The 14,764-nt window shown below is 37.7% G+C and overlaps 1 long non-coding RNA gene across 2 annotated transcripts; it reads right to left on the reverse strand.

The window, feature by feature from the left end:
- Positions 1-9,168: 9,168 nt before the first annotated feature.
- LOC140503500 (uncharacterized) lies at positions 9,169-14,429 on the reverse strand. 2 transcript variants are annotated; one of them, XR_011966810.1, is made up of 5 exons: positions 14,153-14,429; positions 13,177-13,462; positions 11,990-12,260; positions 11,607-11,718; positions 9,169-9,375 (listed from the first exon to the last, which is right to left on the reverse strand). It is a non-coding gene; the product is annotated as an uncharacterized lncRNA (long non-coding RNA). The 2 variants fall into 2 exon arrangements; XR_011966809.1 differs by having other exon boundaries at positions 13,177-14,429.
- Positions 14,430-14,764: the final 335 nt, after the last annotated feature.

A 14,764-nucleotide genomic window follows, 5' to 3' on the forward strand; every position in this document is an offset into this window, starting at 1 on the left:
AATAATAAAATAAAATTAAAATAATTGAAACTAAGTAATTAAATTGTCTACAACCAATTAAAATAATAAATAAGAACTTATAGTTGGAGGAATATTCAATGGTCATAGCTATAAAATTAATTCTTGCCAATAATAAGAATGACACGACCTTACAATGTTAGTATACAGTTTTATGATGGACCAATCAAATTAGCAAAGAGACACTTTAGAGGTTTTGACAATGGAATGAAATTATTTTTGAAAAAAATAACACAGATCAAAAATATAAAGAGAAATGATAAAAAGTGAAAAGGAAGAAAGGAGAATAGCACTTCCAGACCTGAAACTATATTATAAAGCAGTAATAATCATAACAATCTAGTACAGATTTAAGAAAAACAAAAGACAAACATATCAATGGAAGATGAGAAAATTTCAACAAGAAACAGTAAAAAAGATTTGTGAAGACATGGCCACTCTTCAAAGATTTGTGAATACACTCCCACTCCCCTTCAGAGAAGTATCTGCTTGTTGCACATGGTATATATCTTTAGACTTATTCAGTATATTTATCATCCATCACGATTTTTGATTTTCTTATTTGATTTGCTTATTAGAATACACTTTGTTAAAAGTTATTGTTCTCTGGGAGGGAAATGAGGTGAGATATTGGGGAAAATTGTTGATGTGAAAATACATCCTCAACATTTTTGAAAAATGATAATTAAAAAATATTTCTTGATAAAAATCAGAAAACAGAAGAATATAAGATAATTAGCTAATTAGAGAGAGAAGTCACCAGGATACAGGTAACTTTCGATGTGAAAAATCCAAGTGATTTTTCTGCGTTAAGAGGTATCCATATCTTTGTAGATAAATTATAGTTAAATGATGAATGAAATCTGAAATAAGTGAGAAAATAGGATTCGAGCTACTAAACATATCACATTATTAAGCAATGAATGTTACACGCATAATTAATTGTTCCTAGTCCTTCTCAGTTTCTCACTGGATCCTGACTACAGGGGAGGCAGATTGTATGCATTAAAAGAAAACAATCATTAGGCTATAAATGAAGATATGACTAATTTTTTTTTTTTAATTTTGAAGTGGAGGAAAGATTAGGGATACGACAGTTAGGGAGAGGGAGAGTAAACAACTGCAGTTCATTGAATTTAGAAAAAAAAGAAATGTCTACCTTTCCACAAGTGTCTTTCTTCAACCGATGGAACAAAGAAACAGTAACTCTCTTACCAGTACAGGTTAAGTTTTCAACATATGTGTTATTTGAAGTTCATAATTGTGAGAAAACTCCTCTCATCAAATCTTCATATCTGATGTGGTTTCTGATCAACATAATTTAGTCCTTTTTGTATAAGGGTCACTAAGAAAAATGCAGAAGTGGTCCCATTCCCCAGACACATTGGGCTAGGTTCAAACAGTTCAATAAAATTTTCTCACAATTTCCATATTTGAACAGGATTTTCTCACTAGAGGAATACATCCATAAATAGAGTGGGAAGTGTGCTATATCTTAAATTGAGTCATATGATAAAGTCGGTGTGATTTACTCAATTCCACAATTCCCTCTTTCCATTCTTGGCATAATGGGACTGGCCCTCTGCTTTATGGATCACTTCTCCATAAGCAAAATGTATAATGTTTTTCATGTACTCATAAGGAGAATATTGTAAGTGAGGTTACAGATCAAAATACTTAGAGGCTTCACAATGGACAGATTTTGCACAGGAAGATTTATAAGTGAATGAGGTAAACAAGAAATCTCAGGAAACATAAAGACATGAAAAAAAAGCTGGAAAAATACAAAGATGAATATGTATATGCATGCATGTATATGTACATATACATATTCATACACACACCTGCATGTATGTATATATGTATGTTATGTATGTGTGTATACATGCATATGCATGTATACTCGTATCTCTCTCTGTCTATATATATATATGGGTAGTAAAAGAGTAAAAAAAAATATATATATATATATATATATATATATATATATATATATATATATATATATATATATAGACAGAGAGAGAGAGCATAGGGTGAGCTGAATGTGAAGGGATGATATCTAAAAAATAAAATTAAGTGTTGAGAGGAACTTACAGAGAGAAAGTGAAAGGGAGAGATAGAATAGAATGGGGTAAATTATCTCACATAAAAGAGACAAGAAAGAACTTTTACAATGGAGGGAAAAAGGGGGAAGATAAGAGGTAATAAGTGAGCCTTACTCTCATCGGATTTGGCTTAACCAAGAAGTAACAAAGAAGCTCAACTGGATACAGAAATCTCTCCTACTCTACAGGAAAGCAGGGAGGAAAGGGTTTAGAGAAAGGGACAACAGATTGGGGGAAAGCCTCATCAAAAGCCGACAATTTTGTGGAGGGACAGGTCAAAGCAGAGAAAAGAATAAATGGAGGGTGGGACAGAACAGAGTGAAATATAGTTAGTCTTTCACGACATGACTAATATGGAAGTGTTTTGCATGACGACACATGTATAACCTATATTACATTGCTTGCCTTCTCAGTGAGGGTGGGTGAGCAGAGGGAAGGGAGAAAATGTGGCCCTCAAAGCTTTAAAAATGAACATTAAAAATGATTTTTACATGCAAAAGTAAATAAGATATATAGGCAAAGGGGCTAGATATCTATCTTGCATTACAAGGAAATAGAATGGAAGCTCATGAGAAGGGGGAGGTGACAGAAGGGGGGCAGATGGATGAAGTGGTGATCAGAATGCTTACTGTCTTGGGGTGGGGGATGAGAGAAACGTGGAGAAAATCTGAAACTCAAAATCTTGTCGAAGGGAATGTTGAAAAATAAAAATAAATAAAAAATATCTTCTTTATCTATTCATTCCATCCTTCTAATCTTAATTTATATACCACTCTAAAAGTCCCACCCTCAGTCTGTTTTCCAGTTTTCCCTTCTCTCTGTAAGTTCACAAGTCTTCTAAACCTCTGCCTATGTACATGTTGTTTCCTCTTCAACACAGATGAGAATTAGTTTCCAATATTACCAGCCCTCCAGTCCTGCTTCCTTTCTCTGTACTGGTTCTTCCTTTCACTACCTGCTTTTATGAAATAACTTCTTTTTACACTTTTACTACTCTTTTTTTTTTTGAATAACCTTGTTGTACACAACTCAGCCCCAACTTTTTACTCAAACTATCTTAGGAATGATAATAGTTTTAAGACTACTATTATTGCTAATGTTGACCTGAAAACTTTGTTAAGAAAAGACAACAGGCTAATGCATACATTTTATGATTTAATTAATTAATTGATCAATTCCCCATAAAGAAAACAGTTACATAATGCATTATGGAGCCAGAAATGTTCTGGCTACCCAGTGCAGAAATCTTCTGGCTTATATACATTTTGCCATGAGAAAGGAACTCTCCTAGTTGAACAAATCATAAATTCAGTAAGACAGGACAATTAACAAAGCAATGTTAGTCAGGCCTTGAGATTTCAGGCTGGGTAAGCATATGTCTCGGTGATAAGGAAAGAAACCCCACCACTAGTAAGTGGCAGGCTTCCTCCCCTAAACAGATAATTGACATAGGAAAGGGTAAACAATGTTCAATAGAAATTATGACCTAAGATGTCTATATTTTCTTTACCATTAATATGCCACAACATAGTACATGTCTGTAGATCAAAGGAAAGTCCCATTAGTCATAACATAGTATGTGTCTATAGATAATAAGATTCATCAAAGGAAAGTCTCATTATTCATCAAAGGAAAGTCTTATTATTCAAGATATAGTGTCTTAGGTTAAAGGTCTCCTTAAGGAGTGTAGAGTCGGCCTTGGCTGGCTTTTGCTGACATAGGAAGAGGCACTCTCTGAGTTTACTTCAGAGAGAACAAAGAGATTATTCCAAAATTTTATATTAAACATTATCACTAATAATAACTGGCTTTAATAACATTTTCATATATTGTAAGTAGCGTTCATCCTTCTTCATTACCTTATAATTAGTCATTAGTGATTTCCTTTTATTGTTTCTGCTTCTCATATCTAATTTTCCTTTTACTTCTGATGTTTTTGTTACAATACCTGAAAGTGTTTCAGTTCAATAAATTTTCTTTTCTTATTCACTATTATACTCAGCTTTGCAGGACAAGTTATTCTTGGATGCAACCCCACAAAATATAATTTTCCAAGACAAATGGTCTTTTAGTGTAGAAGCTGCTAGTCAGGGGTGGGCAACCTGTGATCTCAAGGTCACATGTGCCCCTTCAGTTCTTCAAGTGCAGCTTTTGACTGATTCCAAATTAATGGGTCTTTGTCAAGTTTGGATTCAGTCAAAGGGTCACACTTGAGTACCTAAAGGGTCATATGTGGCCTTGAGGCTGCAGGTTACCCACCTCTGTGCTAGTTCTTATGAAATCCAGATCTTATGAAATCACAGTATTGAAATATTTTTTTGTTGTTGCTTGCATCATTTTCTCTTTAATGTTGCAATTTTGAAACTTGACTAGGCCATTTCTTTAAGTTTTCTTCCTAAGATCTCTTTCAGGTGGTGATTTGTGGATTATTTTACTTCTACCTTACTATCTTGTTCTATAACGTCAGGCAACTTTCTTTCACTATTTCTTGTAATATTGTATCTAGATTCTTTTATTAATCAGACCTTTAACGTATACCAACAATTCTTATATTTTCTCTTCTTGACCTGCTCTGCAGATCTTATTTTTCTAATGAAATGTTTCAGGTTCTCCTCTAATTTTTGTAGTTGTATTATATCTTAGTAATTTACAATATCTTTTGATATCACTTGCCCAATTCTAGTTTTCAAGTAGTTATTTTCTTCCTTAAGGTTTTGCATCTACTTTTGTGATTGATTAACTTTCTTTTTCATAATTTTCTTAGACAGCTTTTATATTTGTTTTTCCAATTTTTCCTTGTGCTTTCTTATTGATTTTTAATTTCTTTTCGTTTTCTTCCTTATGACATTGTATCTCTTGTTCCAATTGGTTAACTTTCTTTTCATGATTTTCTTGAATTGCTTTTATTTCTTTTTCTAATTTTTTCTCATTCTCTCCTATTTGATTTTTGAATTCCTTTTTAAATGCTTGCAAGAGTTTTTTGAGGGGTCTTGTGATCATTTGATATAACACTTTAGGGTAAGGTTGACTTGTTTTTAAACTCATAATCTTCCTCTGAAAATGAACCCAGATCTTATTTTACACCAAAGTAGTTATCAGCTGCTCTATTCCTTTTCTGTTGCTTATACATTTTTATTTTTAGTTTGTCTTATTTCATGTTTAACACCTTAATATTATTGTTATTAAGTTTTAACCCAAGTTGTGGATTAGGTTGCCCTAGAACCCTGGTCTTCCTTATGTCATTGTCTGAATTCTGTCTGGGGAATCAACCTCAGGGACACCTTTCCTTTTCACCCATAACTTGTAATCATGTGGGCTTAACACCTCTACTTCAGGATACAAAAAGGGGTTCTTCATTCTTCACTCACCCTTCTCAGTGTCAGCTGTTCTTTAGATGAAATTTCCTCAGGTGAAATTTCTTGAGGCCTACTCTTCCTCCCTTAGGGCCTATTATTTTTGATTTAATGGAGTCAGCATGGAGGTGTCTACATTTCACTCAGGCCAAACCTCAGGTTCTGGAGTCTTTCTAATATCCTCTTAACTTGTTTCAGGAGGACAAGTGCTTTACTACAATTTTTTTTTTTTTCACCACTCTACATTCATTTAGTCATGATTTTTAGTCTGGGGAGCCTGGTCATTTCTGACTTACTCCATCATCTTCCTAGAACCTTTATATTGTTTCCTCAAAACATTAAGTCCAATCACTAAGAGTCATAGTTTTCCTAAGGCATATAGGACTTTTGAGACTTATAGTTCATATATGGGACCACCTACATTCCTACATGCTAAGTTTTTTCCTGTATGTTCATTCTCCTCCTTGGACACTATTCACATTGCTAGAAAGTGTGACCAAGGGTTTATGAGTCTGTGTGATGGAAATCAAAATAGGATGTTTTGCTGTTTTTGTTTTAGTATAATCAAATGTCTTTGATTTAATCTTGCCTGTATCAATCAAGAGTCTTTACAAGGAGTAAAGAACAGAAATAAAAGTTTCTTTAACTGGAAACAGTCTGTGTATTTGCATTGTTAATTATTTTAATGCGATTAAAGAACTTACCCATCCATTGATGGCCTGCTTATTGTGGGAAACTTGATTAGGAGACTTGTTTCTTAGGAGGGTTCCAAGTACCTTTTGTTTTTTTCTATTAATGCAAGAGGTCAAAGCGTTTTGATGCCCTCTGGCTCTAAAACGGTATTAACAGAAAGCTGAGGTTTTACATTGGGCTTAATTTTTGCACTAAGGTTTGAGTGCCAGATGATGACTCTAGAAAGGCACCAAGGTGCTCCCCAGCTTTGACAACCCAGATGCTGTGCTTCCCTCTCTGGTAACTATGGTCAGAAAGTTGGGATCCACTTATCTGTTGAATTCACGTAGAGGAAGCCATGTCTGTTGATTTTTTGTTTTCTCTGTATTTTCTTTGAAATTCAGGGTGCTGATTCCTGAACTAACTGAATGATCTATGTACTTGGTTAAAGGAATGATTCATGTGATTGATGAAAGTGATTGTTAGCCCCTTGAAAGTTTCTTTCCTTTTGTGTATGCAGATCTGAGAACCTGTGATAGCAGATTGTTGGGGTGCTTACTGTTACATTATGGAATAGTCAGCAGGATCTGCATGAGTTAAAAGTAAAATATGGGGTTTTGTGGGACTGGAATAATTGTCCGTTGTTTCCCAGTTATGGTGACTATTGTTCTGTGAAGCCACAAGAAACAGGGATGGCCAGAGCCTGGGCTTGGTTGAATTAGCTAGGCTCCTTGACTGCTAGAGTAGTGAAGGTCCTGAAAGTGTATTGTATTCAGAAACCAGACCAGAGCTGCAGGAGCTTGAAGTGGAGCCCTGGAACCCCTGGAAGTCCACAAGAAACCTATGTGCTAAACCATCCAGCAGAAATAAAGAATGGCCAATATGTTCACTTTGGTGAAGTGAGAGGAATGGGAGTGCAGGGTTGCTAGGGTGCAGATCCAGGTGGGAGCTGGGAGTGGTTGCCTCTTACTGGAAGAAGAGCAACCCAGAAGTTTGGTGTTTAGCCCTGAGGCAAGATTGGGACTGTGCAACAGGGCACTGAGTGTGCCATTTTTCAGTATTCTCCTGTGACAGTTTGGGACTCCAGACACAGAGTTGCCCATGGTGGATAGGGAGAAGTACTCTATAACTAGCAAGGACACCACACTGATGGCTTTGTTTCCCATCTAACCCTCAGGACTCAGAAGAAGTGGGGTGGAACATTAAGACTGACACTTGGCTCATTAGATCCTACACCTGATAGTTCTTGTAATGGCAGGGTGGGGAGCACACATCCACAAGAGGATTTTATTTGGTATTTAGGAAGGAGGAGCTCCTGACTCCCTCCTCAAACAATGATGTTATGCATTTATATGGGCATTTGTTTAAAAGGCATTTGACCACCTTAGTAATGAGTTGCTATGTTGTGTATTCTGCAAATATAAAATTCGTGATGTTTTTATATTGTATTTACTAAAGAAATGTTAATGCCTATTCATATACAAATCACCTGGGTTTAGGATCACAAAGTATAATGTCTTTATTTGTTCCAGGATCCATGGCCATTCAGATTGAAAAGGGAGGTTTTGATTGTAAGGGCAAGCAAAGTAGGATCTTTTGTTGTTTTGTTTTTAGCACAATCAAGAATTATAATGCTTCTGTTTGTTCGAAGACCTGGTATATAGGTACTAAAAAATGTTTATTACTGATTGAGTAATAGCATGAACAGATTGAAGCCAGAGGCACTGGTAGATTTTAAGTCTCAGTGTGAACAGTCTGCAAGTGTAAAACTTCACCTTAGAAAGCCCAATGGTGTTAGAAATTTCAGGGTGATTATTTTGCAGCCCCTCGGAATATGTAGATCATATTACTGTATTGGCAGTGTCCATAGAAGCCTATGTGTTCTGATGGCACTAAAATTCTGAACAGAGATGTCCTAAAGATTCTTTTTTATGCAGTTTTCTGAGTCTCATATATCCAGGGAAGCTTAATCCTGGGCAATAAAGGTTAATGAAGAAATGTCAAGGACCCTGCATGAGACTAAGCAGGGCTGATCACCTCACCTGACCTCACCCACAAGTGCAACAAAACACAATGATTGGCCTTGATTGGGGGCCTCTTGGTCAGAAACTCATACAGCAGAGAATAGCAAACCAAAAAAGCTACCTACCCACCCACATCCAACCAATATTACACACACCTCCCCCCCCCCCCACATAACCCTATATGCATACCATATTACATATATAAACATACCATAAACATATATGTATATTTATGTGTGTGTTGTGTGTGTAACAGTAGTAGAGATCACCAAAGAAAATCAGTTTTTAGCAATGGTAAGCAAAAGCTCAGAGGAAAATTTGGATGTCTTAAGAAAATCATGCTAAAATATATGCAATAGGAATCAAAGATTCCATGATGTAGCAAGAAATTTGAAATAAAAAGAGTGATAATAGAATATCTGACATGTAGAACAACATATGTAGACTAAAAGTCAAGAAGAGGTACTTTAAGGATATCTGGACTTCTTGAAATTGATGACCAAAAAAATCCCCAGGTACACTGTATTTCAAGGAATCATAAAAATGATCCACTTCTATTAGAACCAGAGGGCAAAGGGAATATCACAAGAATACATCAGTCATTTCAGAAAGAGACCATCAAAGGAAAAGTCAGAGGAATTACATACAGCAAACTCCAGATCTCTCATGTTGAAGAAAAACAATGCAGAAAACCTTTGGAAGGGGATCTTCAAATGTCAAGGAATCTGTCAGGATCACAAAAGACTTAGAAGCTTCTACACTAAATAAGTATAGATTTTTGAATAAAATATTCAAAAAAGGTATGACTTTAAAACTCAGTATTTACACTGCAAAGCTGAGTATATGCTAATAAAGGAAAAATAATGGAGGTTTTAAAAGGACAGAGAACTTGCAAGTATTTCTGATAGATTAAAATGAATAATAACAATAAAAAAGCAGCAACAATTCAGTAGCAAAAAAAAAAAAAGCAAATGTCCAGAGAAATCTGGAAGGTCAAATTTATTTTAGGAATTTAAAGGTGTTGTATGATGGTCAGGTACTAACATTTCATGCTTCCTGTGTTGGAAAAAATGACTCTGTGTGACTTTTTCTTGGTTTTGCTTCTCAGAATTTGGTTTGACACATTTTCTTGGTCATTGTGGAGGTTTTGGCGGAGCTGATGCAAAGTTGCTAGCACTCACTCTGCAATCTTGAGTCTGCCTTTGCTGACGTTTGAACAGAGAGGAAAGAAAGATGTTCCCCTTCAGAAGTTTAATATCGTCAGATGCTACATACAGAGTTTAATAAGAAATCTCAGGATTTGAATGAAGATTGTCTTAATCATTTTAAGAGGCTGAAAACTAGGAAGGCTAGAAACAATACTTTACTACAGATGTGAGGAAGGGAGGGTATTCCTCACATTTGGTGTCAAAGGGAGAAGAGTGAAGAAACTAGTAGGATGTAGTGAAGGAGTGGGCATCGTCTGAACCTCACCTTTATATGAAATGTGCTGAAAAGAGTTAAATACATACATACATACGTAATGTGGTGCAGAAATATGTCAAACTCAATAAAGAAACAAGTAGGAAATCGGGTGGAATGTGTTAACCTGGAGGATAAAAGGAAGGAAGGAATATGCATTAGTAAATCTCTCTTGAAGAAGAAATGAAAAGGAGGGAATAATCCAAAAATCTAACTGGGTGTCCTCTTTTGTCCTTTAAATAATTATGAAATAGCTGCACTAGCAGAAAATGAAAATGAAGGGGTGATGTTGCATTATGTGAAACTGCAAATGGGAAGATTTCAGAAACCATTGGGTAATATGAACTGATGAAGACTTAAGGGACCATAACCAGGAACAATATGCTACTACATAATGCAAGCCCAATAATAATATAGAAGGGACAATAATTTGAAAGCCGTAAGGAAAAAAAAAACAATATTGAAAGATGTAAGAACTGTGAAAAATGTAAACAGCAACCATGCCTTCAAAGACATCTGGTGAAGGATAGTGCCCAACCCTTGACTGAAAGTAATAAACACAAAAAACAGAAACATATTTTTGACAGAAACATCTGGATTAATTTTATTTTGCTTATTTATTGTAAGTATCTGTGTTCTTTTTTAATTTGGGAATCTTTTTTTTTTTTTTACTTTGGGCAGTGTTGAAAATAGCAATGCCAAAAAAGAGGAAGCATTTACATATATTTAAAAAATACAGAGAAGAGAAGAAAATGTAAAAGGAAGTATGCAGCAGGATGGTTTTTAAAACACTTGGAAGTTATGTGTCTATATGTGTGCATGTGTGTGTGTGTGTGTGTGTGTGTGTGTGTGTGTGTGTTTGTGAGAGAGAGAGAGAGATGGAAATTCTCAGTCTCTGCTTTTATGTTCCATTTCACATGTGAAAATGCTTGGAGTTTTTGGTTTATGCTTAAATAAATATAATTAGAAAAATACAAAGAATCTTACCTTGAAAACAGTAAATACATACATACATATCTATATACACATATATATGTATATGTGTGTGTGTGTGTGTGTGTGTATACACATATAAGCAACTGTGCACAAGGGCAGCTACCTAGTGGCCAGTAGAAAATCATATTAAAACATCTAAGCAGCAGATATGATTCTTACCAATCTGCCCACCTTTTTACAAGAACAGGGGAAAACTTGAGAGATTTTCAATCTGTGCCCCATCTTTCCTTGGTCCCTTCCTGACTTCTCCATCTAGCCTCTACTCTAAGAGACTCCTTCTTTTTTGTGAGTCTCTAATCTTTCATTTCAATTTAACTCAATTTCCAAAAGCACTCCCAAGCGACCTAATCTTGGGATCTAATCCCAAGCCTGTCATGATCAGGCTAGAGGATAAATACAAGTTCCTTCTGATGTCAAATCTGTTTTCAAGGACTGTCTGGACATGGTACAACAAAGATTGTCACCAATGAAATTCTGCAAAAATCTTTTGAGCACTTACTCTGTATAATCCATGGTAGTCAACACTGACAATATGAATATGAGTTGAACAGATGAGAGGTGATCATGGGAATACCCGGTTGGATTTGAGCAACTTGTTTGGTACATTGGTTGTCTTGGCCACCAAGAGTATCTGAGAAAACATAAGGTATAAGAAGTTTTGAAAAGTCATGAAGATGGTTAGGGAGGAGCTTCAAATGAGAAAGGATTTTATTTTTAATCCAACAGCAGATAGGGATAAAAGGAGTTTATTAACTAGGGAGTGAAATAGTCAGATCTGCTGCATAGAAACATCAGTTTGATGGCTGAGTGAAAGATGAAGTGGAGTGGGAGAAAGGTGGCAGGCAGACCAAACAGGAGGCCATTGCAACAGACCGGGTGGGAGGTGAGCCCCAGGGTAGTCACTGTGTTGTTGGAGAGAAGGAGGCATATACAAGGATGGTATGATGATGGAAAACACAGGACTTGACACCAACCTGGATACTTGGAGTGACATTGAGGGATCAGTGAAAGATGGCAGTGAGGTGGTGAGTCCCAGTGACTTCCTCCTTTTCCATTCTTCTTGCACTTGATTTCCCTCCATTCACCCTGTAAGACAGCTATTCCAGTTGATTTTTTTCCTGGCACCCAATCATCTACTAACTCCACACCTCCATGGTAACTCTCCTCATATGTACTTTATAATCCTTCCTTCCCTAGTTTTCCTGGTTTCCTTTAAAACTCAGCTCCAATCTCATCTAGTAAAGAAAGTCCTTCCTGGTCCCCATGGCTACTATTGACTTCTCTGAGACTTTCCTTCTCTTTTGTATGTATGTGTATGTGTCTCATCATTGTAGACTGAAGAACTTGGTTTACCTACCTCTAGATCCCAGGGGGTATTGCTAATAGCCATCATGGCTCCTCAGTGATGAGAACACAGGGAATATGTGACTGTGAGAGAGGAGAGGAGATGGGAGAAGAGAAGGGAGAGAATTCTTGTGGGAAAGGTGCCCAAGCCATTAGTTCAAAGTCACAGTGGCATGGAGGGTGGGCTCTGTGAATGTCTTCTTAGAGCTTGTTTTCCTCTTCTTCAAGGTTCTTTTGTTTAGCTGAATATAGATCACTCCCTAGGGGCCTTCAGGAATGGGAACCTGAAGGAAAATACAAGATTAAGAGGAAATGAGTGACTTTGGAGCAGGAGTTCTTAATCTATTGGTGTGTTGTGAATTCTTTGACAGCCTGTCCGTTAAAAGCTATGGATGCCTTCTCAGAATCATTCCTTTAATTACATGAAATGAACTCCCTGAGATTAAAAGAAAATAAATCGTATGGAAGTAGTTATTGAAATATTAAAAAAATAAACAATAATTTCAAGAATGTCCAGTTCAGATGTATTCTCTTAGGGAGCAGGAGAAAGAATAGGTAAATGATTAAGAAGTGATCTAACCCTGAGTTTAAAGTCTATTGGGAAAGTTGGGGTCAAGGATGAAACAGGCTTGTCCAGGGGAAGGACAGGATGGGGCTAACTCATCAACGGTTCCCTTAGTCTCTCCTTGGGCACTGCTGTATCTGAGAAGGACAGAAGCTTTCATCATTCTTCTAGCTTCTAGTACCAGAAATCTCGTTTACCTGCTATCTCCCTGCCCCAGGATTATGCCCTCTTCTTGCCCAGATCATGTACACTCCCCCTCTGGGGTCTCAGGGTGACATGGTAGGCAGGAATATTCCTGGTTCTGTACCACCCTTCCTGTTCTACCTGTTCAGCATGCTCCTCCCACCACATGTGCCTTAGGCTTCCAAGTGAGTTAAGCAGGTCACATGAGTCTAATAATGAATAGGAAAGATCTTCCCATTTAATTTGCCAGTATAACTATCATCTAAGCTGACTCACTCTTGCACTTATTCTTTTCCCTTCCATAGGTACAAACAGCCCTTATCCCAACCTCTACCTGAAGATGCTTCAAAAAGCCCCTCCCACCAATGTGCCTTTTCCGACTTCCTTGGATATCTCTTAATCTTGACTTTCAATTTTCTACTTCATTCCCTGGAACCTAGATAAAAGCTCACCTGTCACTCAGTTCTCTAGGACCTCGTTAGTTTAGACACCTGGTCTGGAGACATCCTCTCATGGGAGACACAGGTGTATTTGCCAGCATGCTGGGCCCCAGACAGGAGGGGAAAGTCAGCTTTAGTCCCAACTGGGTTCTGATTCGGCAAAGGCTAAGGGGTCTACCTTCAGCAGAGTGAAGGTCACTGAACTGAGGAATGCCTGAGGGGACTGTCAGCACTGAAGCGTCACATGCATCCCAGGCTCCACCACAAGGACTGAGAGGGCTGAGAGGGAAGGCTTCTTCTGTGGGAGAACAAGGTGGTGTAAATCAGGACACCTGGATCAAGGCATGCTCTGCCCCTGAAATCCTGTTTGACCTTGACCTATTCACTGGCCCTGTCTGAGCCTCAGTTATCTCCTCTGTAAATGAGGGTTTGACTAGAAGTTTGTTCATACAATTGTAGCTGTAAGTACCTAGGAATCTAAGGATCTTTCACATTTGAGGGAGTTCATCCAATCTATAGTCTCTTGCATTTTAGTCATGGGAGGGAAGATCACAACCCTCACTTTTCATCTGGTCTATCACAGACAGGCTCAGGGCTCAAGCTAAAATCAGGCTTATGAGGATCATGGTCTTGGAGTAGGTTCATTTCCAGGCTCAGCACTTACTTGTTGTGTGACCATGGACAAGTTCTTCCCTCTCTATGGACCTCACTTTGCTCATTGGTAGTGGGAGTATTTAGCTTCAGGAACTTCCAAGGCCCCTTTCAGCTCTGGGTCTCTGTGACTCTTCTCTTTACCCCCAACTTAATCCCCACCATCACCTTTCTTCCCCAGATTCTAGATCACAATAGAAATGCCTCATGTCTTCTAAGACTCCTGAGTCCTTCCAGGCCCCAGGACAGATCTGGTCTTTTCTCTATGAGGCCCCTGTTTGGGAAGAAAGCAGAGAGATCATCCTCAAAGTTATTCTGGGGTCCACACCTTCCTTACCTGTCAACAACAGCTCCATGGCCTTAGTGGGTTCTGATTATCTAGTAGATGCTTTTTGCTCCATGCCAGTACAGTTGTATCTCCCAGTATCTTTGGGTTTCATAGGTGGGAGGAAGAAGTCAGTCCATAGAACTGGTGAGGCCTGCTGCAATAAGGGATTCTGGATCTGAGCCTTCCACACAGTGAGTCACCTCTTCAAAGGAAGACAGCTTAGGCATGAGCACCAGAAAGTGATTCTTTCCCTTGGGGCCACCACCAGACCAGGTTCAGTCTAAAATCTGACCCTGTGGAGTGGTCTGAGGGAGAAGAGAGACACCAAATGTCAGCATTAAATTAACCACTCAAGGCCCCCTCCCTTAACCCATTAATTAATTAGAAAAAGTAATCTTTCATCTCTTCTAACTTTCTTGTATTTGACTGGGAAAACACCCATTATCTTGGGGCCCAAAACTGTGTTCACATAGAACAGGAGGGGATCCCATGGTCTCTTCCAGCCTCTGCCCAAACCATCCCTTCAGAATTCCCTGAATTTTGTGCTGTCCTCATAGCTCTTTTGGCTCCTATGTGGGAAGATGGAATCAGAATTTGGGGGACTCTCATCTCCAGTCACCA

Source organism: Notamacropus eugenii, chromosome 5 (genome assembly GCF_028372415.1).
Source record: "Notamacropus eugenii isolate mMacEug1 chromosome 5, mMacEug1.pri_v2, whole genome shotgun sequence".
Taxonomy (NCBI): Eukaryota; Metazoa; Chordata; class Mammalia; order Diprotodontia; family Macropodidae; genus Notamacropus; species Notamacropus eugenii.